A 25781-nucleotide genomic window follows, 5' to 3' on the forward strand; every position below is an offset into this window, starting at 1 on the left:
GAGTGATGTATTCCTTCGAAGAACAAGTCGATATGCTTCTCATTTACGGAGAATGCCAATGAAATTCAGTGAGAGCTAGAGACTTATACGCTGAAAGATATCCTGAACGTACTCACCCTTCACGTTGTACATTTAAATATGTGTATGATAAATTGAAAGCAACTGGATCTTTAACGCATCGGAAACATATCCGGCAAAGGAAAGTTACAAACGAGGAAACGGAAATTGGTAGACTTGTAACCGCGCGGAGTGGCTGTGCGGTTTGAGGCGCCATGTCACGGACTGCGTGGCCCCTCCCGCCGGAGGTTCGAGTCCTCCCTCGGGCATGGGTGTGTGTGTTCTTCTTAGGATAAGTTAGTTTGAGTTAGTTTAAAGTAGTGTGTAAGTCTAGGGACCGATGACCTCAGCAGTTTGGTCCCTTAGGAATTCACACACATTTGAACATTTTTGATACTTTTGCCACTGTGGTTTGAGACCCTTGTGTTAATTCGAGTCAAATCGCAAGGGAATCTTGCATGAGCCAGAGCAGTGTTGTTCGTGTTGTGCATTGCCATAAATATCTTCCTTACCATATCAGTCTCGACCAAGAATTAACTGGTATGGATAGTATGCGTCGCATTGAATTCTGCCGATGGGCTCAACTTCAGATTCAGAGAGATGACACATTTATTAATTTGATTTTATTTACCGACGAGGCTACATTCACGAACCACGAAAATGTTAATTTGCATAACATGAATTACTGGGCAACTGAAAATCCATGTTAGCTGCGGCAAGTAGCACACCAAAAACCGTGGTCGGTGAATGTATGGTCGGGGTTTCTGGAGGGCAGAATTATAGACCCTCATTTCGTCGAAGGAAATCTTAATGGTTGGAAGTACACCACTTTCTTGCAAGAAACATTAGGTCTGTTATTGGAAGAAATACCTTTAGTAACAAGGAACAGATTGTGGTATCAACACGATGGGTGTACGGCACAGTTTTCGATGATGGCTAGAAATGAGTTGCAGAGACAATTCCCAAATCGTTGGATTGGACGCGGAGGGGATGTGTCGTGGCCGGATCGTTCGCCAGACTTGACGCCTCTGGATTTTTTCTTGTGGGGATTCGTAAAAGACATTTTTTATAAAGACGTTCCAACTACACCTGAAGGTATGAGAGAGAGAGAATTGTCAAGGCATGTGCTTCGATAAGTGCCGAAGTGGTAAGGAATACCACTCAATACATGATAAGAATATTGCAGCACTGCATTGATACCAATGGTCATCTCTTCGAACACCTTCTGTAAATGGACGTTCATGCCACCTTCGAAACTTTCGTTGACCTTAAAAGACCTTAGTGTTACACATCATCATTTAAAAAAAACGAAGTTGACCTCATATCTCTAAAGCGACCCCATCTAGTAACAAAAAACCAACGTCATATTATGGCCCCCATCGACCCATGCAACTTTTGTCCCACAAACTTTTCAGCTCCTATCATACTGTCGGAGTTATTCTTGGTGGCAATAGTTAGTGACTCACCCTGTATTTTAATTGTTTACGGTAAATCTCATGTGTGAAACAAATGAATTTATTAATTGTTAGGTCAAGTCCGTTTCGTTTTTGTAGTGGAAACGCCATCCTTCGCCATTTGCGTGTAATGTACTACACGTACATTATTGCTGTAACACAGCACTGCCGGTGGAATTACTAAATCTCTTAACTTTTATTCTGACAAAGGAATCAAGTAATGGTACAGGCTACCCTCCGCCACCCACCGCACAGTGGCTTGCGGAGTATGTACGTAAATGTAGAAAAGATTGTTATATACGACAGAGAGGTGCGGTGACGCATCAAAAACTGTTTTCAGTGAAGATACTCTATACTGAGTATTAGATAATAATTGCACTGTGGTTTTGTCTGCACCTTAATACACTTAAAGCTATGAAAATAAAGACAGGAGCAACTGAACAGTGATCCCCTGTAGAGCATTCTACCCGCCTTAGCGGCAGTGTTTGCACAACCAAGTAACAAGCAGAAGCGGTTTCGGCAGACGTTGGTAATTACTGAGCGGTCTGAGATTGCCAAACGCATGAGCTACAGTTGTACTGGTGTCCCGAAGCTGAAATGTGCCTCTACAACACTGCAGGCGACTTCCGCATGAATAGTGATTGGGAAAGCCTGTATCGTACACTACTGAGATTTTTAAATTGTACTATTTCTTACTTAAATAGTACGCACAATTAATTCATCTATATTAATGGCGGATGAGCGCCGTGGTGGTAGATTGAATTGCTTGTAGAAATACAACAGTCAGACACTTTGTTTTTGTAGCTTCATTTTAAGCTAGAACGCGTTTTGGGCTGTCACTCATCTTCAACTTGCGTAATATAAGCGGCAGTGAAATGAAAAAGAGATAGGTTGTCCACATGTTGCCAAGGTTGTTTCGAGTACGCTGCAAACTTTTCCCCGGGGAAGGCCTTACACATCCACCACTCAGTTTCCATCTTTCCCAAGCGATTTCCATATTTATGCAACGCTGAAGAAAGACGTCGCGCACACTAAGGTGTCGATTTCCGTAAGAGTTCGGGCAACCTGTGCGCATTCGCACCGACGGAGGTCAATGGCTGGGTAGCCTTTAACTATATATATGAAGATAGTAACTGTTCTCGAAAGAACAGATACCATCGATGACCGTGCAACTTTCTCTAGAATAAATGATAGTTAATTGAAACCATCAGCTGTCGACAGGTGTTGTTGATATACTTTGATGGGGACAGCTGAAAGTTGCGCGAATAATGAGTGGAAGGGCAAATATCTATTAGGTATATTACGTATATAAATTGTGGGCAGTTGGGAATGTGGGCCTCACGGGGAGCGTGCAGGGGATAAGTCCCTGCGGTCGCCCTGTTCATCTGTGTTCTCGGTGACTCAGATTGATAGAGCGTCTGCCATGTAAGCAGGAGATTCCGGGTTCGAGTCCCGGTCGGGGCACACATTTTCAGCTGTCCCCATCAAGGTATATCAACAACACCTGTCGGCAGCAGAGGGTTTCAATTAATTATCATTTATTCTAGAGTAGCTGCACGGTCATCAGTGGCATCTGTTGTTTCGAGAACAGTTACTATCTCCATGTATAAAACAAACGTTGTTAACACTCTACATCTTTATTCTCCATGTATACATATTTATTTATAAACATAGTCACCCTGGAGACGAACACATTTTTCCCAACGAGTAAACAGTTTTTTGATACTGTCTCGCCGGCTTCATCAACATCAAAGTGAAGTCCTTAATGGTGTTCTTTAAGTTCTGGAGGAAAAAAAAAATGAAAATCGGCGGGGGCCAAATACGAACTGTATGGAGAATGGTCGATGACAGTGAATACAAGGCGTCGGATGTCGCCGCAGTTGTGTGTGGTCTGGAGTTGCATGCTGAAGGACAGGGTTCTTCATGTGTGCATGTGTGGACGAACTCTTCTAAATCTAAAATCGATTACAGCACACTATTTATCACACACCGACATATTATGTGCAACAATTCTGAGCCCCGTTGTGGCAGAGGGCTGCAAATATTTAGACATGAAGAATAAAAATGTAGAATGTTGGTAACGTCTGTTTTATTTTAAAGGCTTTAAGAGTTTTCACCTAAAATATTCGGAGGGATTACTTCTCAGGACGACCTCGTAGTTCCAAACCAGTAGCCGGCCGAAGTGGCCGTGCGGTTAAAGGCGCTGCAGTCTGGAACCGCAAGACCGCTACGGTCGCAGGTTCGAATCCTGCCTCGGGCATGGATGTTTGTGATGTCCTTAGGTTAGTTAGGTTTAACTAGTTCTAAGTTCTAGGGGACTAATGACCTCAGCAGTTGAGTCCCATAGTGCTCAGAGCCATTTTTTGAACCAAACCAGTAGGGAAAAAGTCACGACTGATGACCACAGCAGTGTCCCATAGTGCTCAGAGCCATTTTTGAAAAAGTCACACAAAAACTTCACTTTCAAGTTTGTACTGAAATAAATTAAATTTATTGGCATGAAATAACCCCAGAGAAGTCTGTCACTTTTATCCGACACCACATCCGGCTAGGTTTTAGCTCCACATTCTGCTCTGAGGCCTCATTTTACCGAATAAGTCCACTCTCTCTAACGACACTCGCCGAAAAAACAAAAAGGCGCTAAATACTGTTCCATGCCTACCCTCGGGAATGCACTTACGATTCTCTCAGTCTTCCCTACTGTCTTAGCTAATTTCGTTGATCACGAAAGGTTATCTACACCAGACTTGAGGTATAAACATCGAAAACACTACCTACATCCCAGAGGGCACACAACCTCTCAATCTCACAAGGACTCTTCGATTTCCGTAAAACACAGACCGCTCCACGAAATTGATTTATCTTCAGGTATTTCACCATATCAGAATCAGGAGCAGAATGCAGCCTTTCATTGGCCGTTTCCTGTTCCCACTTAAAGCTTCTGTAAGGTGCTGCTTTCTGGTAAGTCCTTTAGAAATCTCTCTGCAAGCAGTGTTGGAGACACCATCCACGCCGGAGAAATATTCTCCAGAAAAATCCGCATAGTCAGCTTCGGACATTACTCATTTAGGAGGATTACGGAAAAACGTCCTTCTCCCCTGCAGCTGGAAACTGGCTGAGGCGACTACAAAAGTGGACAGGTCCGCAGCTCGTGGTCTTTTGGCTAGCGTTGCTGCCTCTGGATCAAGGGGTCTCAGGTTCGATTTCCGGCCGGATTGGGGATTCTCTCTGCCCGGGGACTAGGTGTTTATGTTGTCCTCATCATTTCATCATCATCATCATCATTAGTAACTGTGGCTCGATTGGACTGTGTAAAAACAATTAGACTGTGTACAAAATTTGAAATTTGTACAGGCGCTGATGACCGTGCAGTTGAGCGCCCCACAAACCAAACACCATCATCATCAAAAGTGGACAGGGATATCACACATGGACCGACATGAAAAGATATGTTACAAGGCGCATTACGTTTTTTCTGTAATTTATGGATCATGTTTCCGCCCTTATACACTGAAGCACCAAAGAAACTGGTATAGGCATGCGTATTGAAATAAATATATATGTAAACAGACACAATACGGCGCTGCGGTCGGCAACACCTGTATAAGACAATAAGCGTATGGCGCAGTTGTTAGATCGGTTACTGTTGCTACAAGATTTAAGCGAGTCTGATCGTGGTGTTGTAGTCGGCGCATGAGCGATGGGACACAGCATCTCCGAGATAGCGATGAAGTGGGGATTTTTCCGTGCGATCATTTCACGAGTGTAGCGCGATTCACTGGAAGAATCCTAAGGAAATGCAATCCGAAAACGAAGGAAGTAGGTTACAGTACACTTGTTTGCCCACTGCTTGAATATTGCTCACCAGTGTGGGATCCGTACCAGATAGGGTTGATAGAAGAGATAGAGAAGATCAAACTGAGAGCAGCGCGCTTCGTTACAGGATCATTTAGTAATCGCGATAGCGTTACGGCGATGATAGATAAACTCCAGTGGAAGACTTTGCAGGAGAGACGCTCAGTAGCTCGGTACGGGCTTTTGTTGAAGTTTCGAGAACATACCTTTACCGAGGAGTCAAGCAGTATATTGCTCCCTCCTACGTATATCTCGCTAAGAGACCATGAGGATAAAATCAGAGAGATTAGAGCCCACACAGAGGCATACCGACAATCTTTCTTTCCACGAACAATACGAGACTGGAATAGAAGGGAGAACCGATAGAGGTACTCAAAGTACCCTCCGCCACACACCGTCAGGTGGCCTGCGGAGTATGGATGTAGATGTAGATGTAGTCATAACTCTGGTGTTATACGCCGGTAATATTATGATGTTCTTGAAATTAAGCTCTACAAGCAACCAGGAAACAGGTAGCATGTCATATTTAAGAGGTCCTCGAGTGCCACTAAGTAGCAAAGTTATCACAAGTTGCTCAAAAACTTAAATACACTTTGTTAAGAAGACCACCTGTTAAGAGATCCATTAGGGAGACAGGGTAACGAAACCACAGAAACAAAAATTATATCAATAAATTTAGGCGTCTTTTTAGATGAGCGTGCATACCGAAGAAATAGGAAAAAGAGATAACGAAAAAAATAATAAACTTGGCCAGCCAAATTAAAAGGCTATTAGTAGAATCAATGCATTACATTCTGAAGCTATTTTAACAGCTTTAGCAATGATCAGAATACGACCATTACTCTATGGGCTGAGAGGAGGTTTTAGCACAGTGCCTGTGGATGTGCTTCAGTTAATATTCAGAGTCTGCTCGCTTCACCTTCAAATACGAAAGAAAGCTGTGATTTATTAGCTGAAGAGAAGTATCTGTAATAAAATCTGGAATCTCATAAGAATACAGACAACAGACAAAATATAAATACGGAATCAGATTCTGTTGCAGTGAAAAAACGCGGTGTTAATGCTAATAAACGGAACATGTGTCTGTAAATGAGACAAAGGCTGGTCCAAAGTCATATACAGGGCTATTACAAATGATTGAAGCGATTTCATAAATTCACTATAGCTCCATTCATTGACATATGGTCACGACACACTACAGATACGTAGAAAAACTCATAAAGTTTTGTTCGGCTGAAGCCGCACTTCGGGTTTCCGCCGTCAGAGCGCTCGAGAGCGCAGTGAGACAAAATGGCGACAGGAGCCGAGAAAGCGTATGTCGTGCTTGAAATGCACTCACATCAGTCAGTCATAACAGTGCAACGACACTTCAGGACGAAGTTCAACAAAGATCCACCAACTGCTAACTCCATTCGGCGATGGTATGCGCAGTTTAAAGCTTCTGGATGCCTCTGTAAGGGGAAATCAACGTGTCGGCCTGCAGTGAGCGAAGAAACAGTTGAACGCGTGCGGGCAAGTTTCACGCGCAGCCCCCGGAAAATTGGCTCATGCCACAACTGGAGACCGACAGCGCCGACTTCATCTTTCAACAGGATGGTGCTCCACCGCACTTCCATCATGATGTTCGTCATCTCTTAAACAGGAGATTGGAAAACCGATGGATCGGTCGTGGTGGAGATCATGATCGCTATTCATGTCATGGCCTCCACGCTCTCCCGACTTAACCCCATGCGATTTCTTTCTGTGGGGTTATGTGAAAGATTCAGTGTTTAAACCTCCTCTACCAAGAAACGTGCCAGAACTGCGAGCTCGCATCAACGATGCTTTCGAACTCATTGATGGGGACATGTTGCGCCGAGTGTGGGAGGAACTTGATTATCGGCTTGATGTCTGCCGAATCACTAAAGGGGCACATATCGAACATTTTTGAATGCCTAAAAAAACTTTTTGAGTTTTTGTATGTGTGTGCAAAGCGTTTTGAAAATATCTCAAATAATAAAGTTATTGTAGAGCTGTGAAATCGCTTCAATCATTTGTAATAACCCTGTACATACAATGAACAGGAAGAAACGAAACAAACGAACGTGAATGTAGAAAAGAAGGTTCTCCAGCGAGCATTATATGGGAGCCCCTTCTGTAAGAGTAAATGACTAGAGTTGATAGAAAAAATTGACTCAGCCTAGAAGACCGGATATGAAGGAGAGTTTATATCATGAGACAACATGATATTAGACAATATTAGCCATGTAGTGGCTAGAAAGGAGTACACCATCTTGTGACTCAACTGATACTCTCTGGACTGTAGTAATGCTAGCGCATCTGAATCGCCTAATAGATTCGGGGACCTGGATTGACGCCAGTCGTCGTGCAGCGATATGGCGATACACCTCTATACCAGGGCTACGTCCCCAGCGGCTAGTGAGACGACGAGAAAAGGATGTCGACACAGTCAGCGCTATCTATACGCAAAAGGCGACATCACAAGCAGTCTCTCTCACACAGTCCCCTGCGATGACTATTTTTTAATGTAATCAGTTGATGAATATCATATTAATATTATCATATAACGTCAGTAGTATGTAAAATCTGACTTCTGCGCAACTGCAATGCAGCAGTGTGAACAATTTAAATAAGTGTCATAAATTGAGTTTCCGTTTGATGATGCTCAGTTACAATAGCCTAAGAATTATCGTATGCATGTCATTGTACTGTACATATACATGTTTTGGAGAAGTTTGTTGTTACCTCTTAAATGAAAATATGCTTAAGATATTTTTTTAATTCAGCATCCATGAATCCCATTTCATTTAAGTCTGTGTAAGGTATATCAGCTAATCTCTTCGTTTGCTTATACCTACTATGTATTCTTGTTTTAAAACATGTTCTACATCCTCAAGGATCCCTGCACTATGGATCTATGGAACAAAGGGTAATTTAATTGAGCCTAATCTGACTGGATGCATCTGTGGACCAGAGTGCCATTGGCTGTAAGGGATCTCCGAAGCAAAAATAATTGTTTAATGGCCACAAGTAGTTAGTTTGGCAAGTTAGGTAATGGTACTTGTAACAATAGCAATATTGTAGTAATTATTTTTATTCCATACTCTTCCATAACAATACCAAAACAACACAACACTGCTCAAGCACACACTTCACAGTCATCCACACAAAACACAATAAAGCGTAGGACACGGCATGGGGGTCTCGGATCCGAGTCACGTCCGGTTCTCCATCATATTTACATTCATGCTAATGCACCAGAACATGTCTCTATACTCAGTCACAAAGAAGCATAGTAGAAAGGAACGCTGCAATTTATATTCCCGTCGACATTGAGTATTTTGAGTGGACTCAGTCATAGAATTACTTAACATAAAATTATACAAGCCTAAACATTTCGGTAACAGGCCTAGCAATTAACTTGAGTTCTTAAGTACAAAAGGATATGCTTTGGTTGTTTAGACGAGAGGTTACCGGATTTGTCTGATGGTGAGGTTTTTGCGTCATCTCTCTGACAACATCTGCCACTAAGCATGAAAATTTTGTCAATTTAGGGATAACTGGCCTTCCTTCCGTTTATGGTTGAGATGGTTCATGTATTACGTGTTCGATCTGACTTGATTCATCTGTGTGTCAGGTTTTGAATGAAGATAAAGGTGATAATACTGCAACATCTAACCCATAAATATAATCATGCTCTTAGTAGAAGTCAAGATAACATGTGCTGGTTTTGAATAGAACAATACTCTTATAAAATGCAAATTATTATAGTGGAGCAGGTATAACTGTAGACTATGAAGATGTTAAAATAAATAGCGTCAGTTATACTGCAGTTTACGCTTTATATAATTCATAGAAAATCGGAATAAATGGTATAAGAGGACTTAACGGGTCAAATGGAAGGAAATTGTCATCTGCAGAGAGGTGAAACATAAGCAGTGGTCATTTCTGCGCAATAAGTAATGCTTCCAGGATAGATGAAGATTAGTAATTTCCTAAGAGATTTGTTAATCAAGCACAAAAGATAATATTAACGCAGTCTTGCTATTTTCCCATAAATATCTAAAACAGGAGACGGGTGCTGTCATTGTTCTCATTACAAGAATTAAAAAGTCCTTCGTGTAACGTCTATGTGACGATAAATCACAGTATTGCGCAGAGAAAGATCACACACATCTGGATCGCCGTTAATGTTTCATACTAGAAGGCGCCGAAGGCTGACTGCTCTGAAACAACACGACAGTGTTCTGTAGAATGACTACACTCGAACCCCGCGCTTGTTGCTGACTTCATTGCTTATCGCAGCCACGGCTCCCGAGTACTAAAATCCACCAGCTTGTGCCTCTCCACCGTGGACTGTCTGAATCAGCGTTACACGCAAATCCGGAATTTTTAACGAGAAGTGGACGTTGATTACAATTAGCTCGCTTACGTTCCGACTCGTACTTCAGAGGTACGTGATGGAAACTAGTTACAAGAAGTGGAAGTTTGTAACCAGGCCATCAGGCATTATAAACGGCCTCATTATAGAATAACACTATGGACACATTTTGAGATCAAGAAAGTGTATTGTCCGCACTGTGTAGAGACTTGGTTCCAGTTGACAGTGTTGGTCTCAGAAATGTAAGGGTTAGTGGTATTTGTCAAAATGAAATAGTAATTACAAGGAATGCTGCGTAATGAGTTACTCAGGAATCAGAGAGCAGGATGGAACAAGACTGAAAACTACAACTTCTTACTTGCGTGTATTGTGGCTTGATTTTCCTATTGATTTAGAGCTTCCTGTCCTAATGCAAACTACTTCACTACGTAAGAATGCCGGTGGTTTCTATTACTGTCTTTATCTAAATTTAGCTACTGCTTACTCCGTAATAGGTTATCTGTCAACAGTGGCGGTCCAAAATATTGTCAGTCACTAGTTGTGTAAGCCAATGAATCAATAGAAAACATAAATCTGGGAGGATAGATTGATTTTTGGAGTCTGAATGACAGCGAAGAAAAAAAAGTATGCCATCATTCCAATGAACTTCGAAATCACGATTATATGAACGTCATTTTTAAGTTGCTTCTCGCAGTTCTGAACACCTAGATACTTTGAAGTTTGCCGACAACACTATAATATTTGACTGGAGTGTAATCTTGGACGGAAATGAAACTTGGACGATAAGCAATTCAGACAATAAGAGAATAGAAGCTTTTGATCTTTGATACTACAGAACAATGGTCGACTTCGGTTTATTGGAAGAATTCTAGGAAAGTGTGGTTCATCTGTAAAGGAGACCGCATATAGGACATTAATGCGACCTACTCTTGAGTGCCCGCATCTCGTGGTCGTGCGGTAGCGTTCTCGCTTCCCACGCCCGATTTCCCGGGTTCGATTCCCGGCGGGGTCAGGGATTTTCTCTGCCTCGTGATGGCTGGGTGTTGTGTGCTGTCCTTAGGTTAGTTAGGTTTAAGTAGTTCTAAGTTCTAGGGGACTTATGCCCACAGCAGTTGAGTCCCATAGTGCTCAGAGAGCCTACTCTTGAGTATTTCTCGAGTGTTTGGGATCCGTACCATGTCAGATTAAAGGAAGACATCGTAGTAATTTGCTAGATTTGTTATTGATGGGTTCGAACAACATGCAAGTGTTACGAACATGCTTCGGGAACTCAAATGGGAATCGCTGGATGGAAGGCGACGTTTCTTTCAAGGAAGACTATTGAAAAAAAATTGGAAAACCGGCATTTGAAGCTGAATGCCGAACGATTCTCTTGCCTCCAACATACATTGCGCCGGCCGGGGTGGCCGAGTGGTTCTAGGCGCTACAGTCTGGAACCGCGCGACCGCTACGGGTAGGTTCGAATCCTGCCTCGGGCATGGATGTGTGTGATGTCTAAGTTCTAGGGGACTAATGACCTCAGGAGTTAAGTCCCATATTGCTCAGAGCCATTTGAACCATTTGAACATACACTGCGCATAAGGACCATGAAGATAAGACACGAGTAATTAGGGATCATACGACTGCATATAGACAGTCTATTTCGCTCGCATATTTGCGAGTGGAACTGGAGGGAAGTGACTAGTAGGGTACGGGGTAACTTCCGCCACGCCCTGCACGGAAGACTGCGGAGTATCTAGGAAGATGCAGAATACTGAAGATAAGATTGGTAGTTCGGATAGTTAATGGTGGTTCGATGAACCCTCTGCCAGGCACTTAAATGTGATTTTCAGAGAATCCACGTTTATGTAGATGTAGAATGAGGAAGTACCGAATCGAAGTGGGGAAAAAATTAACAGCAGAACTTGATTAAATTTTTGGGTGTACATACTGAGGCAAACTTGAACTGGAAAAAGCGTATTACTTAGCTTCTCTAATAATTAGGTTCAGCTACTTTTGCACTTCGTATAGTTGCTTATTTGAAAAAAAAGAAACTAATCAACGTCCTGTCACATTTTGCATATTTCCATTTCGTAATGTCTTATGAAATAATTTTAACTCATCACTCAGAAAGAAAGAATTAATTGCACAAAAGCAGCGAGCAGTAATAAGAAATGTGGAGTTCAACCAAGGACGTTACGTAAGTATCTCTTCAAGGAGTTAGGCATTTTAACTGCGCCGTTACAAAACACATATTCGCTAATGAAATTCGTCATAAATAATACATCACAATTTCAGAACACTGATGTCCATGCTTACAACAACAGAGGAAAAAATTATCTTTCTTATCCATTGTTAAAGCTGTCAGCGGCTGAGAACGGATTTCAATATTCAGCAACAACAAATGGTTCAAATGGCTCTGAGCACTATGGGACTCAACATCTTAAGTCATAAGTCCCCTAGAACTTAGAACTACTTAAACCTAACTAACCTAAGGACATCACACACACCCATGCCCGAGGCAGGATTCGAACCTGCGACCGTAGCAGTCCCGCGGTTCCGGACTGCAGCGCCAGAACCGTTAGACCACCGCGGCCGGCCAGCAACAACAATTTTTGATTATTTGCTCAATGACATAAAATGGCTGACAGGTAGCGAAGCAAGTTCTAAGTCTAATTTAAAATCATTTCTCCTGGCTACGTCCTTCTATTCCGTTGATGAGTTTCTACTTAAAACTGATAGCCAGTATATCAAAAAAATTTAAGAAATGTGAAGTTGCATGAACATGATTAAAAATAATAATGTCTTTATTAATGTTAACACTAGTCACATATACATATCCTGTAAGTTGACACGTTCCAAATCATTTCGACAGAAGAATCGTCCAAATGATCTACGAAACATGTAACTAACTGAGTGGAGGAATAGTAATGGAGGAAAGTTTGGAGAGTACAAATTGTAGTGAGAGACCTAGGCCTGAATACAGTAAGGAGGTTCAAATACTTTTAGGTTGCAGTAGTTATGCAGAGTTGATGAGGATTGGATAGAATAAAGTAGAGTGGAGAGTTGCATCAGACTTGTCTTCGGAATGAAGGCCGCAAGAGCCTTTCCTCATTTCACACACTCTTGCTTCATACACTTACGCAATATTATGCTTTGTCCAACTCACAGCAACTGTCTTATGGAATCTTACATGTTTTACAGAAGACAGCAACAGCAACTTTCTCCAGTTACTTAAGCTCAGGTTAGTCGGCTTGACTACAGTCTCTCACTGAGAAACCTCGCTGCTGGAAATAAATATCATCCCCGGTAGAGAAACACTGCAGAAAAATGCTAGTTCCAGTTTTTAGTTCGCTGCTTCACCGAGCAAAGTGGGACAGTTGTTAGAATACTGGACTCGCATTCCGAAGAAGGCGGTTCAATTCCCCGTCCGACCATTCAGATCGAGTTTCTTTTTGAGTTCCCTAAATCACTTAAAGTGAAATCCGAGATGATTCCTTTGAAAGAGCATAGCCGATTTCCATCGCCTCTCTTTCCCAATCCGAACTTGCGTTCAGACTATAGCGACCTCGTGGTCGACGGGACGTTAAACGCTAACCTTCCATTGTTTGCGCTATTTGATAATTTGATGGTTGCGTTAGGGATGCATTTTGCAAGATTTTTGTCTAGAAAGGAAAAAAAAAAGACTTTCATGTGCGAAGAAACGTTTCGCTACACAAGGAAGTTGCCACTTCAAGCCATGGTGGTAGTATTAAAATCGCAGAATTTGGGGCACAGGTACAGAATACCAGTTCTCAATCTGGCTGGTTAAATTCAGAGTCTCTTTACAGTGTTGTGCTGAAGTGTGAAGAGTGAGATGTTCGTCAGCTACGACAGTGAAATATCGCAGCCAAAGTAGATTATGCGCCAACTATGAATTTCGTTGTCACCATTTCGTTGGATCCACATCAACACAAACATTAATATTCAGTATTTATACTCCACTGCATTCCATACTTAAATATTAGGCACATCTAAAGGAAGACCTGCAATTAGCACTTTGTTGAAGATAGTAACGTTGTGTACCCACATTTTCCTCGTCATTTATGGACAAACACAGAACAGTGATGCAAAGGAAAAGACGTTCTACTATATGTCTCTGAGTATTCGTAACCCTAATATCTACATGTTTTCAGACAGCGTGAGATGGCACCGGCTTAAGATAATGGATTCGCATCGCGAGGACGGCGGTTGAAATGTCCGGCCATCCAAATCTGGGTTACCCACAGGTACTCTAAACTGCTCATGGCAAATGCCGGAATAATTACTTTGAAAAGAATCTAGCCCATTTCCTTTTCCATTCTTCTTTAACATAAGCTTGTTCTTCGTCTCTAGTGACCTAGGTGATAACGGGAGCCGGCCGGAGTGGCCGTGCGGTTCTGGCGCTACAGTCTGGAACCGGGCGACCGCTACGGTCGCAGGTTCGAATCCTGCCTCGGGCATGGATGTGTGTGATGTCCTTAGGTTAGTTAGGTTTAATTAGTTCTAAGTTCTAGGCGAGTGATGACCTCAGATGTTAAGTCGCATAGTGCTCAGAGCCATTTGAATCATTTGATAACGGGACGTTAAACCTTAATCTTCCTTCCTTCCATATGCATTCAATATGTCTTAGATGTTAGGACAGAGACTGTCGTCCACTCATTAAAGACGAAGGTTAATAATTCACAACCTATTTTTCTATTGGGACGGTATTTTTTTTTTTTTTACATATTTGTAACCAAGGGGATATGAACAGCTGTATTTCCAATGGTCTATAATTTTCGGCACGTTAAAAAACGATCAGCTCTGTTAATAAAGAGCGGAGAGCCTTAAAATGCCACAAACGCCACAGTTACAACACGTTCAGACTCATGAGTCCTTCCCATCCCATCAGACAAACCATCCATTAATATGAGGAGTTGACATCCACCGACAACAAGAAAATAGCCACTTACTGAATCCAGAACGAATTTTCAATCTGCAGCGCTATGAGCGTTGACGTGAAACTTCCTGGGAGATTAATACTGTGTGCCGGATAGGGACTCGAACCCCGGACCTTTGCCTTTAACGAGCACGTGCTCTGCCATCTTAGGTACCCGAAACATGAGGTACTGGTGGAAGTAAAGCTCGGGTAGCTCAGTTGCTAAAACACTTTCCCCGCAAAAGGCGAAGGTCCCAGGTTCGAGTCCCGGTCCAGCACATAGTTTTAATCTGCCAGTAATTTTCATCTATTGCATGTTTGTATCGTCATTTCAACATCTTTACATGGGAAAACACCACACGGCGACATTTATGTTACGCAATACTCATGAAATCAACAGCGAGCGCTTAGAATCCATTTTAATCTATAACCTGGAAAGAAAAATTTTGCTGCTGATTGCGGACACCTCGCCACCTGCTCTCCCAATCCCTTTAGAGGGTTACCGTACCGACGAACAACCAACGAAAGGGAGAAAACATAAAAACGCATCATAGACGCGATACATCCGTTACATAGCAGTTTCGTCACTATAGGCAATTGAAAGTGGCAAAATTACACTGTCATCAGCAGACCTTAAGCTGTTAGTCGCTACGTGGCAGAGGATACTTAGAATACAAGCATTATTTAACAGCTACCTTATGGATGCTGTGCTAGAAGAACGACGTCTCCTGAACCTCCCTATAAGGTGGGATGCGTCTAATTTTGTTGTTATAATCATTACGTCAGATGCGCTTTTTGTTTTCTTACGTACAGGGAACGTACTCTGCACGGATTTTATGAGCAAACCTTTACGTAACGGGCGCCTACTGCGTAGCTCTACCACCAAAGACTGTTGATCGTTTCTGTAACTTTCTCACCATGATTAAGCAAACCTGCGACGAGTTACAGGGTTCTTCTTTGCATATTTTTCTTCTTCTTCTTTTTCTTCTGCGTCTCGCTCTCTCTCTCTCTCTCATCCGTTAATCCAATAATACAGGGATTCCATAATTACGAATAACACGCAATAACCGAATAATCGATCGATCGAATGTTTTGTAAATAAAACTGTAACGTTTATCGGGTGCACAGAAAGAGAGCGCTCAGTCTCTATTCCTTCGAAGCAAAACGTTGAGGTGGTTGCATCAGCCCTCTTGCGTCAGCACTTTAGGGAAGCTGGGACGCGCCAGCCGCTGATTGGTTGAGACACCTGTAGCGTGTGACGAAGTTTGAATGGATGTAAATCTTGTAAAATTGCTGAAATCTTTTAACTAGATTGCCTCAATTTTCTCTGCGCAGTGCTGCTTGAAATTTTAATAAGTGTATTGTTTTTAAGTTTTTTTATGTCATGAACCAGTTCAGAATCTAAAATTAGAAGACGCAGGAGCATCGACGGTTGAATAAGACAACAGAAAAGTTCTACATAGAAAAGACTATTAGTAGAACAAGTCGTATAGTAGGCTACGTACGTGCCTAAAGTTGCAAGCGAAGCTGAGGTATTGAGCAGGAGCCATCTATTAAAAAAAGTAGCTGGTTGTGTTTACTGATGAGATGTGAATTACGAAAATGTAAAGCAAAAACAGTTTTTACGAACTGTAACGGTTCGTATCCAATATGAGATGTTTAAATAGTCACGAAGAAGAAACCACGTATTGAGTAAATGGACTGTGTTCGTTCTGGTTAAACGTGTCTAAAGGAAAACCGTGTTTGCAGCAGCACACAGTTCCACTTATGCAATACGCCAGCACAGGCAATACACAAACATGCTGTCTCAAGTTAACTAGCATTGCACCAGCCTGTTGGTCTAATGAGCTACCGCTATGAAATACTGACGAAAATGCATGTTTTTTACTGTGTGAGAATCTGTAGTTAAACCAGAGTCTTTAGTTATCTCAGTAATTTTGAGGGCTGTGATTTCCCAGTTAATATGCGAGCTAACGTAGAGTATCTGACTGTACATGCACATAGTTATTATTGAGCAAATGAAAGATCATGCCGACAGTGTTAGCCTAAAAGCATAAAGTTATTACTAATCAAACAGGTAACTCGAATTGAAGTGGAGGAGACGATAGAAAAGTTTACCAGATCCTGAAGGAAGGAAGAGATATTTAGTGTTTAACGACCTGCCGACATCGATATCATTAGAGACCTAGCTCATCCTCGGGTGTAAATAAAATGGTCATATGATTTTCGCTTTAATCGATTCATGGAATCCACGGGAAACATAAATCTGGGTTCCGGACGGGGATTTGAGCCTTGCTCCTCTCGAATACGTGTCTAGTGTCTAAACCATTACGTCACCGCCGGCCGATGTAGCCGAGCGGTTCTAGGCGCTTCAGTCCGGAACCGCGCTGCTGCTAGGGTCGCATGTTCGAATCCTGCCACGGGCGTGGATGTGTGTGATGTTCTTAGGTTATTTAGGGTTAAGTAGTTCTAAGTCTAGGGGACTGATGACCTCGGATGTTAAGTCCCATAGTGCTTAGAGCCATTTGAACCATTACGTCACCTTAGTTGGAGCGAGATACTGAGTCGAGTTAGTACTGTTTATCGCTCTGCTTAAACCTATCCGCATGTGTTTAGTGTTTGTTTATTAAGTAGTGAAGACATTAAATAAATACGGAATCGAAACATCGCAGAGATGGTCATTTATATTTAAATCGTTTAGGTATTCACCGTGGAGTTAGCTGTTAGGTTATAGATTAAAATGGATTCTAAATGTTCGCTGTTGATTTCATGAGTATTGCGTAACATAAATGTCGTCGTGTGGTGTTTTCCCATGCAAAGATGTTGAAATGACGATACAAACATGTAATAGATGAAAACACCGGAGTCGTTGTCAGTGATACATCTTTTACGCTGGCATGCTGAAAAGTAACACCTCCGAATTTTTTTAGTGAAAACTTTTCAAGCTTAAAAAAAGCAAACGTTATTAACATTCCACAACTTCATTCTTCATGTCTACACATTTGCAACCCTCTGCTGCTAGAGGGCCCCGAACTGTAACGTATAACATGGCGGTGTCTAACGTAACGATGTCGTTGCGTGAGAAACAGCGTGCTGTAAGTGAGTTTCGAATTAGAAGAGTTCGTCCACACATTGAGCACCCTCTCCTTCAGCATGGAAATGTCAGATCACACACAAGTGCTGCACATCTACAACAATCCGACGTCTTTAGATCACTTCCATCGATCATCCTCCATACAGTCTCGATTTGGCCCCATCCGACTTCCATCTGTTTCCAGAACTTAAAGAATACCTTCCAGGACTTCGCTTTGATAGTGATGAAACATTGCAAGCAGAGCCGAGGTTGTCTCCGTAAACAAACTCTAACATTCTACAGAGACGGTATCAACGAACTGATCTCTCGTTGGAGTCCAACAAAACATTTTCAAAATAAATTCTGACCTGGTCGGTGTTCGTCCTTCTGGTGGAAATAAATCGAAAAAGTCTCTAAAATACTTAACGTAGCATACAGGAGATGAGAGAGAAGGAAGTGACCGAACACTTTATTTACCCAGGTCTGCAAGCAGCATTGTAAAACTATGGATGGGCCAATCACGGTTCTGTCAAGATAAAAAGGAAATAAAGGGCGCCCCACTCATGCTAATGGAAAGGTAGCTGCACGTTTCCCTTCTGTGAGTGGCCATTGTAGGGAACGTTGCGGATGCATAATGGGAAAATACCATCAGTACCACCAAACAACTTCAAGCAGGAATTAAACAATTGTAGTCGAGAACAGCTTAAACCGTAAGTGCCATTCTTCGCAAAAATATGTTTTTCGCATCAAAATGAGTTTCAAGCCAAGCAGAATACATAGCTAAAAGAGCTATGTGCTGCAGTCGCTTGTGCCGGCCGCGGTGGTCTCGCGGTTCTGGCGCTGCAGTCCAGAACCGCGGGACTACTACGGTCGCAGGTTCGAATCCTGCCTCGGGCATGGGTGTGTGTGATGTCCTTAGGTTAGTTAGGTTTAAGAAGTTCTAAGTTCTAGGGGACTTATGACCTAAGATGTTGAGTCCCATAGTGCTCAGACCCATTTGAACCATTTGCAGTCGCTTGTAAATAGTTCTTTTAGTCAGAAACAGAATTCTTCGTGTATACTTGAATGTCGCAAGCGCTCGGACGTTCGAAGAGAGCTAAATGGCTCTTATTCCCACTCTTTACAGACATGTTGTCTTTCATGTTCGAGGTTGCTTCGTCCTCATAGCACTTAGAGATAGATTCACATTAAGATGGCACACATGTTCATATTTCTCCACATATGGTCGTATGTAAGAAAAAGAAATGTTACCCTGCACTTCCCACCGAAACGGGTCAGTCTTCGAAGATTTATGTGATAACTGAATAATTGAATATTGTGTTGACATAGAAAAAGTGTGGCATTTAATAGGAATCAGATTCGAAAGACCGTGGACAGCTTCTTTTAAAGTATGTTTCCATTATTATGTAGGTGTTTACGAAACTGTTGTTTTTCGGAACTTTTTTGGAAGAACGTCAGCGAAAAAATATTTACGAAAGGATACAACTCTGAGCAGAATGACTATATAAGATGTAAATATAATTTTATACAGCGGATTAATTTGTGTATTTTTCAACTGAAGTGAAAATGGCTGAATCCATCAGAGTAAAGCACTGACAATAATGTTCGTCGGGTGTTTTAGGTGGTTACTTGCACCCTTTCCGCTGATGCCGGACTTATTCCCTACATGATACTCTGAAAACACAAGAAGAGAGTTTCCGCTGTTGGGTGACCAATGAAATATGCTATAAGACAAAAAAGAAACACACACACACACACACACACACACATACACACACACCACGAATAAAGTATCCAAATGGGACTGAAATAGGAAGATGTGATGTACATGTACATAAAACCAAAAACTGCGGTTTCAGAAAAACTGGATGATTTATTCAAGAGAAAGAGCTTCATAAATTGAGCAAGTCAGTAACGTGTTGCTCCACCTCTGGCCTTAGGCAAGCAGTCATTCGGCTTGGAATTGATTGACAGAGTTGTTGGGTGTCCCCCTGAGAGATATCTTGTGAATTTTGTCCAATGGGCGCATTAGATCGTCAGAATCTCGAGATGGTTGGAGCGCTCGCCCTGCCCATAATGCTCCAAAATTTCCCAATTGGGGAGAGATCTGCCGAACTTGCCGACCAAGGTAGGCTTGGAAAGCACTAAGACAAGCAATAGAAACTCTCGCTGCGTGAGAATTGGCATTATATTGCTGAAATATAATCCCAGGATGGCTTGCCATGAAGGGGAACGAAACGGAGCGCAGAATATCGTCGATGTACCGCTGTGCTGTAAAGGTACCGCGGATGACAACCCTAGGGATCTTGCTATCATATCAAATTGCAGCCCAGACCATCAGTTCTGGTTGTCGGTCCGTATGGTGGTCGACAATCAGGTTAGTATCTCAAGGTTGTCTGGGGCGTCTCAAGAGTCTTCGCTGGTCATCGGGGCCCAATTCGAATCAGAACTCATCACTGAAGACAATTCGAGCCCAGTCAATTATATTCTACGCATAATGTGCGCGATACCACTCCAAACGCGCTTGTCGGTGCTCAGAGGTCAATGATGGTCAGCGCAAGGGGTGCCGCGAGCTCAAGTCCCCTTTCCGTGAGCCACGTATTAATGGTCTTTGTGGTCACTGAAGCACCGGTTGCACGCTAGATCGATGATAGAGATGAATACGGGGCTCTGAGTGCCTCTCTGGCAATTTCTCACTCCTCACTTTGTCTCATCTTTTTAGGTAGCCCTTTCGTCCTTGACGATGTGTGCGGCCATGGTTCACCCATTCCTGCCAACATCGTCGAACAGTAGCATCACTCCTATTCAGATGTCGAGCGATTCGCCGATTACTCCAACTGGCTTCAAAAAATGGTTCAAATGGCTCTGAACACTATGGGACTTAACATCTGAGACCATCAGTCCCCTAGAACTTAGAACTACTTAAACCTAACTAACCTAAGGACATCACACACATGCATGCCCGAGGCATGATTCGAACCTGCGACCGTAGCGGCCGCGCGGTTCCAGAATGAAGCGCCTAGAACCGCTCTGTCACAACGGCCGGCCAACTGGCTTCTTTGACCCCAATTACATGTCCTTTCTCAAATTCTGACATCTTCGTATATGAAACTTCCTGGAAGATTAAAACTGTGTGCCTGGCCGAGACTCGAACTCGGGACCTTTGCCTTTCGCGGGCAAGTGCTCTACCAACTGAGCTACCCAAGCACGACTCACGCCCCGTCCTAACAGCTTTACTTCTGCCAGTACCTCGTCTCCTACCTTCCAAACTTTACAGAAGCTCTCCTGCGAGCTTCTGTAAAGTTTGGAAGGTAGGAGACGAGGTACTGGCAGAAGTAAAGCTGTGAGGACGGGGCGTGAGTCGTGCTTGGGTAGCTCAGTTGGTAGAGCACTTGCCCGCGAAAGGCAAAGGTCCCGAGTTCGAGTCTCGGCCAGGCACACAGTTTTAATCTGCCAGGAAGTTTCATATCAGCGCACACTCCGCTGCAGAGTGAAAATCTCATACTGGGATCTTCGTATATGGTTCACATGCCTATCTGAGGAATAGTTACTGTCGAACTGAGTAAACGGAATGAAATTCGGAAAGACTTTATGCCCTTGTATCGACATGTCCCCTGTTTACTATCTTTGACAGTTGCACGGTGAAACTGCGCTGCAGCGTCACGTATTCATTCATCGGCAGCCAGAGTTTACAGTTTTGCATTTTCCTTTGATACTTGTATGAATATCAACTTGTGACCAGTTTGCCTAACTCCTTCGTGGTGGGTCGTTTTTTTTTCTTTGAGTGTACATTACTTCCCTCCTGTTGTGGAGGGAACAGGTCACAGAAACAAGTGAACAAGCGTCAGATCTACAAATAGTGAAGACTTATCAAGTCCGAGTACCGCATAAAAGAAGAGAAGGATAAAAGAAGGAAAAGATACGTGAACCAATCCAGGCATTCGACAGGAGTGAATGTTGAGTACTAGAGATAACAACCAAATTTCAGAACGAATTGTAAGTACGTTATCTAAAAACTGTGCTATAAACTATAGGGAGATAGATATCAGCATCAAGAATGTCATATTATGTTCCTTTTTAGCGTGCCTTGTTTTCTGCGAGGGACCAAATAGAAACACGCCATGTACCCATTTGTCAGGCCCTCTCTTTCATCTAACCAGGCGTTCTACGTATTTTAAGTTACGTATATCACGATAAACATGTTAACTCAAGGTTAGCTAACCAGTATAGAAGCCGAAATATGGATATTGACGGTTTTCTACCTTCAGTAATCAAAAGCATTGAATTTTCTTTTCCTCCCACTGATTTCCTCTGCTCATAACCATCGATATTTCGATACTGTGTTGACTAACATGTAAAGTAAAGCAAGATTACGAGGACAGTGCCTCTGTAAATGATTGTAATTCCACACAAAGCTGCACGTGCTAAATTAAAATCAGTCTTATTTGATCAGGAAAATGGAATATCCAACGTTATGATCAAATAAGCCGTTGACGTTAATGTTTGAGCTTGTAACACCTAAATGCCTGTATGACCATTTCGGAGCTATTGTAACGACAGAGAGGTACCATGGAGATCATAAGATGAACATACAAAAAAATCTTCGAAGATTTTATCTATGGGGTGTTACTTTGAACGTATCTTAATAGCTTCATTGAATACACTGAGTTTTTGTATGGAAGTGAAGCCTAGAGAAAGACAATCTAATTATTGTCAAACCAAATAGAAAAAATGCACGAGTCCTTCATTGTATGCTCAGTTAATAAATTAAAAATAGTCATAAAATTAGACAGCTTGAATCTTTCTGAATGTCAGTCTCACCAGGACAAGGAAATCGTGTGGAAAATGGAAAAGTTCACTCCTCTGACAACATGGGACTGCATTATGAGTCTACTTATATACTGAAAGTTACTTCGAAACGCATATTTTTACAGAAAGGAAACAAGTGTCGGAATTTCGTAAAAAATCGGCAATAGAGGGATTAAACTTATGCGCTACCGCTACCTTCATAAGATTGTATCAACTGTTAATACCGCGTGTAAGAAGGAGATTGCACCAACTGTTATACCGTGTGTAAGAAAGAGAAACATCTACCAGCACGTTTAGGAAAACGAGAGGGGCAAGATCGTGGACTATCTATACTGCCGTTTATCGTTCAGCGATATTGTTGTCCACATTAGTCGCGACCCCACGACTGGCATCCGTAAGTGGAATCGATAGGTTCAGAAAGTCCATACTCGACGCCATGCGGCTGCTTGAGGGCCTCGCGCGAATAGCGCCCAAGAACACGAACATATTGATCCCACATCCACATCACGTACCTCGAGTCATAAAAGGGTTTTGTTAGTAGCAAAACAAGTGTACACAGTGTGACGACGTCTGGAAAAGCATGGGCTGTCAGAGGTTTCCCTTGACGCGGCAGCATAGAGAGGAGCGCAATAGATGTTCATCCAACAACAATGGACACAGGAGCGGCACCACATCATCTTTTTAGACGAGTACCGGTTTTGCATAAAGCATCACAATAGAAGAATACTGCATGAGTCGCAAACTTCACATCCCACCCCTGAAGTAACACAATACATGACATATTATGTGCAGTCCAGACAACCATGCAATACAAGTATTTTTGTAACCATACAATATTATTGTATGTATCTTCATGGCCATGTAGTATTTTAATGTATTTTCTAGTTTATCGATACACTCCAAGGAAGAAAAGGAAAGACCACAAAGGAATTATCCGAATCGGACTGAAATCGGTAGATGTGATGCACATTTACATGCAAACAAATGGTTATATTTCAGAAAAACTGGATCATTTATTCTAGAGAAAGAGCTTCACAAATGGAGCAAGTCAGTAATGCATTGGTTCATCTTTGACGCTTATAAAAGCAGTTATTCGGCTTGGCGTCGATCGGTAGGACTGTTGGATGTCCTCCTGAGGAATATCGTGTCAATTCTGTCCAATTGGTGCGTTAGATCGTCTAAATCCCGTGATAGGCGGACCCTGCCTACAATGCTCCAAACGTTCTCAATTTGGGATATATCTGTCGACCTTGTTGCCCAAGGCAGGGTTTGGCGAGCAAGAAGGCAAGCAGTAGAAACTCTCGCCGTGTACGGGTGGGCATTGTCTTGCTGAAATGTAAGCCCAAGATAGATTGCCATGAAGGGCAACAAAACGGGGCGTAGAATATAGTCGATATACTACCGTGCTGTAAGGCCGCCTTAGATGACAACCAAATGGTCTTGCTATGAAAAGAAATGGCATCCTAGACTATCGTCACTCCTGCCTGTCGAGCCGTTTGGCGGTTAGCAGTCTGGTTGATATCCCACCACAGTGCGGGGTGTCTCCAGACGCGTTTTCAACCTGGAATCTCATTACTGGAGTAGAATTGTCTTCAGTGATGAATGCCGCTTCGAACTGAGAGCTGACGACCAATGAAGAGCCGGCCACTGTGGACGAGCGGTTCTAGGCGCTTCAGTCCGGAACCACGCGGCTGCTACGGTCGTAGGTTCGAACCTGCGTCCGACATGGATGTGTGTGATGTCCTTAGGTTAGTTAGGTTTGCTTAGTTCTAAGCTTAGCGGACTGATGACCTCAGATGTTAAGTACCATAGTGCTTAGAGCCATTTGAACCATTTGAACCAACGAAGACGAGAGTTTCTAATGCTTGTTTTCGTGTTTTTCAGACACTACATTGGCCAGCGTGGTCGCCTGGTGTCTCCCCAATTGAGAACGTCTGGAGCATTACGGGCAGGGCCCTCCAACCATCTCTGGATTTTGACGATCTAACGCACCAATAGGACAGAATTTGGCACGATATCCCCAAGGAAGACATCCAGCAACTCTGTTAATCAGTGCCAAGCCGAATAACTGCTTGCGTAAGGCCATAGATGGACCAATGCTTATTGACTTCTTCAATTTGTGAAACTATGTCTCTTGAATAAATCCTCCAGTTTTCCTGAAACTGTAATCATTTGTTTGTCTGTATATGTACATCACATCTACCGATATCCGTCTCATCGCATAATTCCTTCGTGGTACATCATAGTTTTGTCTCAGAGTTTATTTTATAGTTTAGCGATATGGGTGTGTATTTTAACACTGTTAATAAACTGTGCCCTATTTTCGAGGTCGCAGTGACATTATGTTTCAACAAGATAACGCAAAACCGCATGTTGCTCTGCTGTCCTGACGTATCTCGATGCAGAGGTACTTCGACTGATGTCCCGGTCACCCTGTTCTCCAGATATGGCTCCTATTGAAAATACTTGACGGTGAATCGCAGAGAGACTGTCTCGCCACTCGTCATCGCTCACTACGACTGATGAACTCTGGTATAGAGTTAAAGCAGCATGAAATGATGTACCTATATCTTTCATCCAAGCACAGTTCAACTCGATGCCCAGCCGGACTATAGCCATTGTTTCTGTCAATGGTGGCAGCTCCGTGCGCTAAGTTTCGTGCCTTCTACACCCCCAAGTCACCTACAATTTTAATCATTTATTCTTCATGTCATACAGCATACGCAAAGTAAGTAAAATCTAGGCATTTTCTATCCTCACTAGTGTTGCAATATTAATTGGCAGCAATGCAGAGGCGACAGAGCTGAGGATAACACGGAAAACATCTCCGTAGAAGATTGGCAAAGAACTAACACAAGTACACTGACGTAAGGGTACTTGTTCATCAGAGCATACTACACTGTAACGTCATTCAGACCACGTTGTAGAAAAACAAAACCGGCTCTACTAAGTTTTATTTAATCGTATGGCTAGGGCCCCCCGTCGGGCAAGCCGTTCGCTTGGTGCCGGTCTTTCAATTTGATGCCACTTCGGCGACCTGCAGTGGATGAGGTTGATAGGAAGATGATGAGGACAGCACAACACCCAGTCCCTGGGTGGAGAAAATTCCCCGACGCAGCCGGAATCGAACCCGGGCCAAGAGGATTTACAATTCGTCACGCTGACCATTCAGCTACCGGGGGCGGACACTCTATTTAGTAATAGACTTTCACTACGAAACAGAGAGTCAGTGTC

The 25781-nt window shown here is 42.7% G+C and overlaps 1 protein-coding gene and 2 non-coding genes across 5 annotated transcripts in view; 1 reads left to right on the plus strand and 2 right to left on the minus strand.

The window, feature by feature from the left end:
• Positions 1 to 25781, minus strand: part of LOC126183746 (uncharacterized) — a 526769-nt gene that overhangs the window by 113484 nt on the left and 387504 nt on the right. The gene's annotated exons all lie outside the window — the stretch shown is intronic.
• On the minus strand, positions 20872 to 20946 carry Trnas-cga (transfer RNA serine (anticodon CGA)). The gene has a single exon. It is a non-coding gene; the product is annotated as a tRNA-Ser (tRNA).
• Positions 21103 to 21177, plus strand: Trnas-cga (transfer RNA serine (anticodon CGA)). Its single transcript has one exon. It is a non-coding gene; the product is annotated as a tRNA-Ser (tRNA).

Source organism: Schistocerca cancellata, chromosome 4, assembly GCF_023864275.1.
Source record: "Schistocerca cancellata isolate TAMUIC-IGC-003103 chromosome 4, iqSchCanc2.1, whole genome shotgun sequence".
Classification (NCBI taxonomy): domain Eukaryota; kingdom Metazoa; phylum Arthropoda; class Insecta; order Orthoptera; family Acrididae; genus Schistocerca; species Schistocerca cancellata.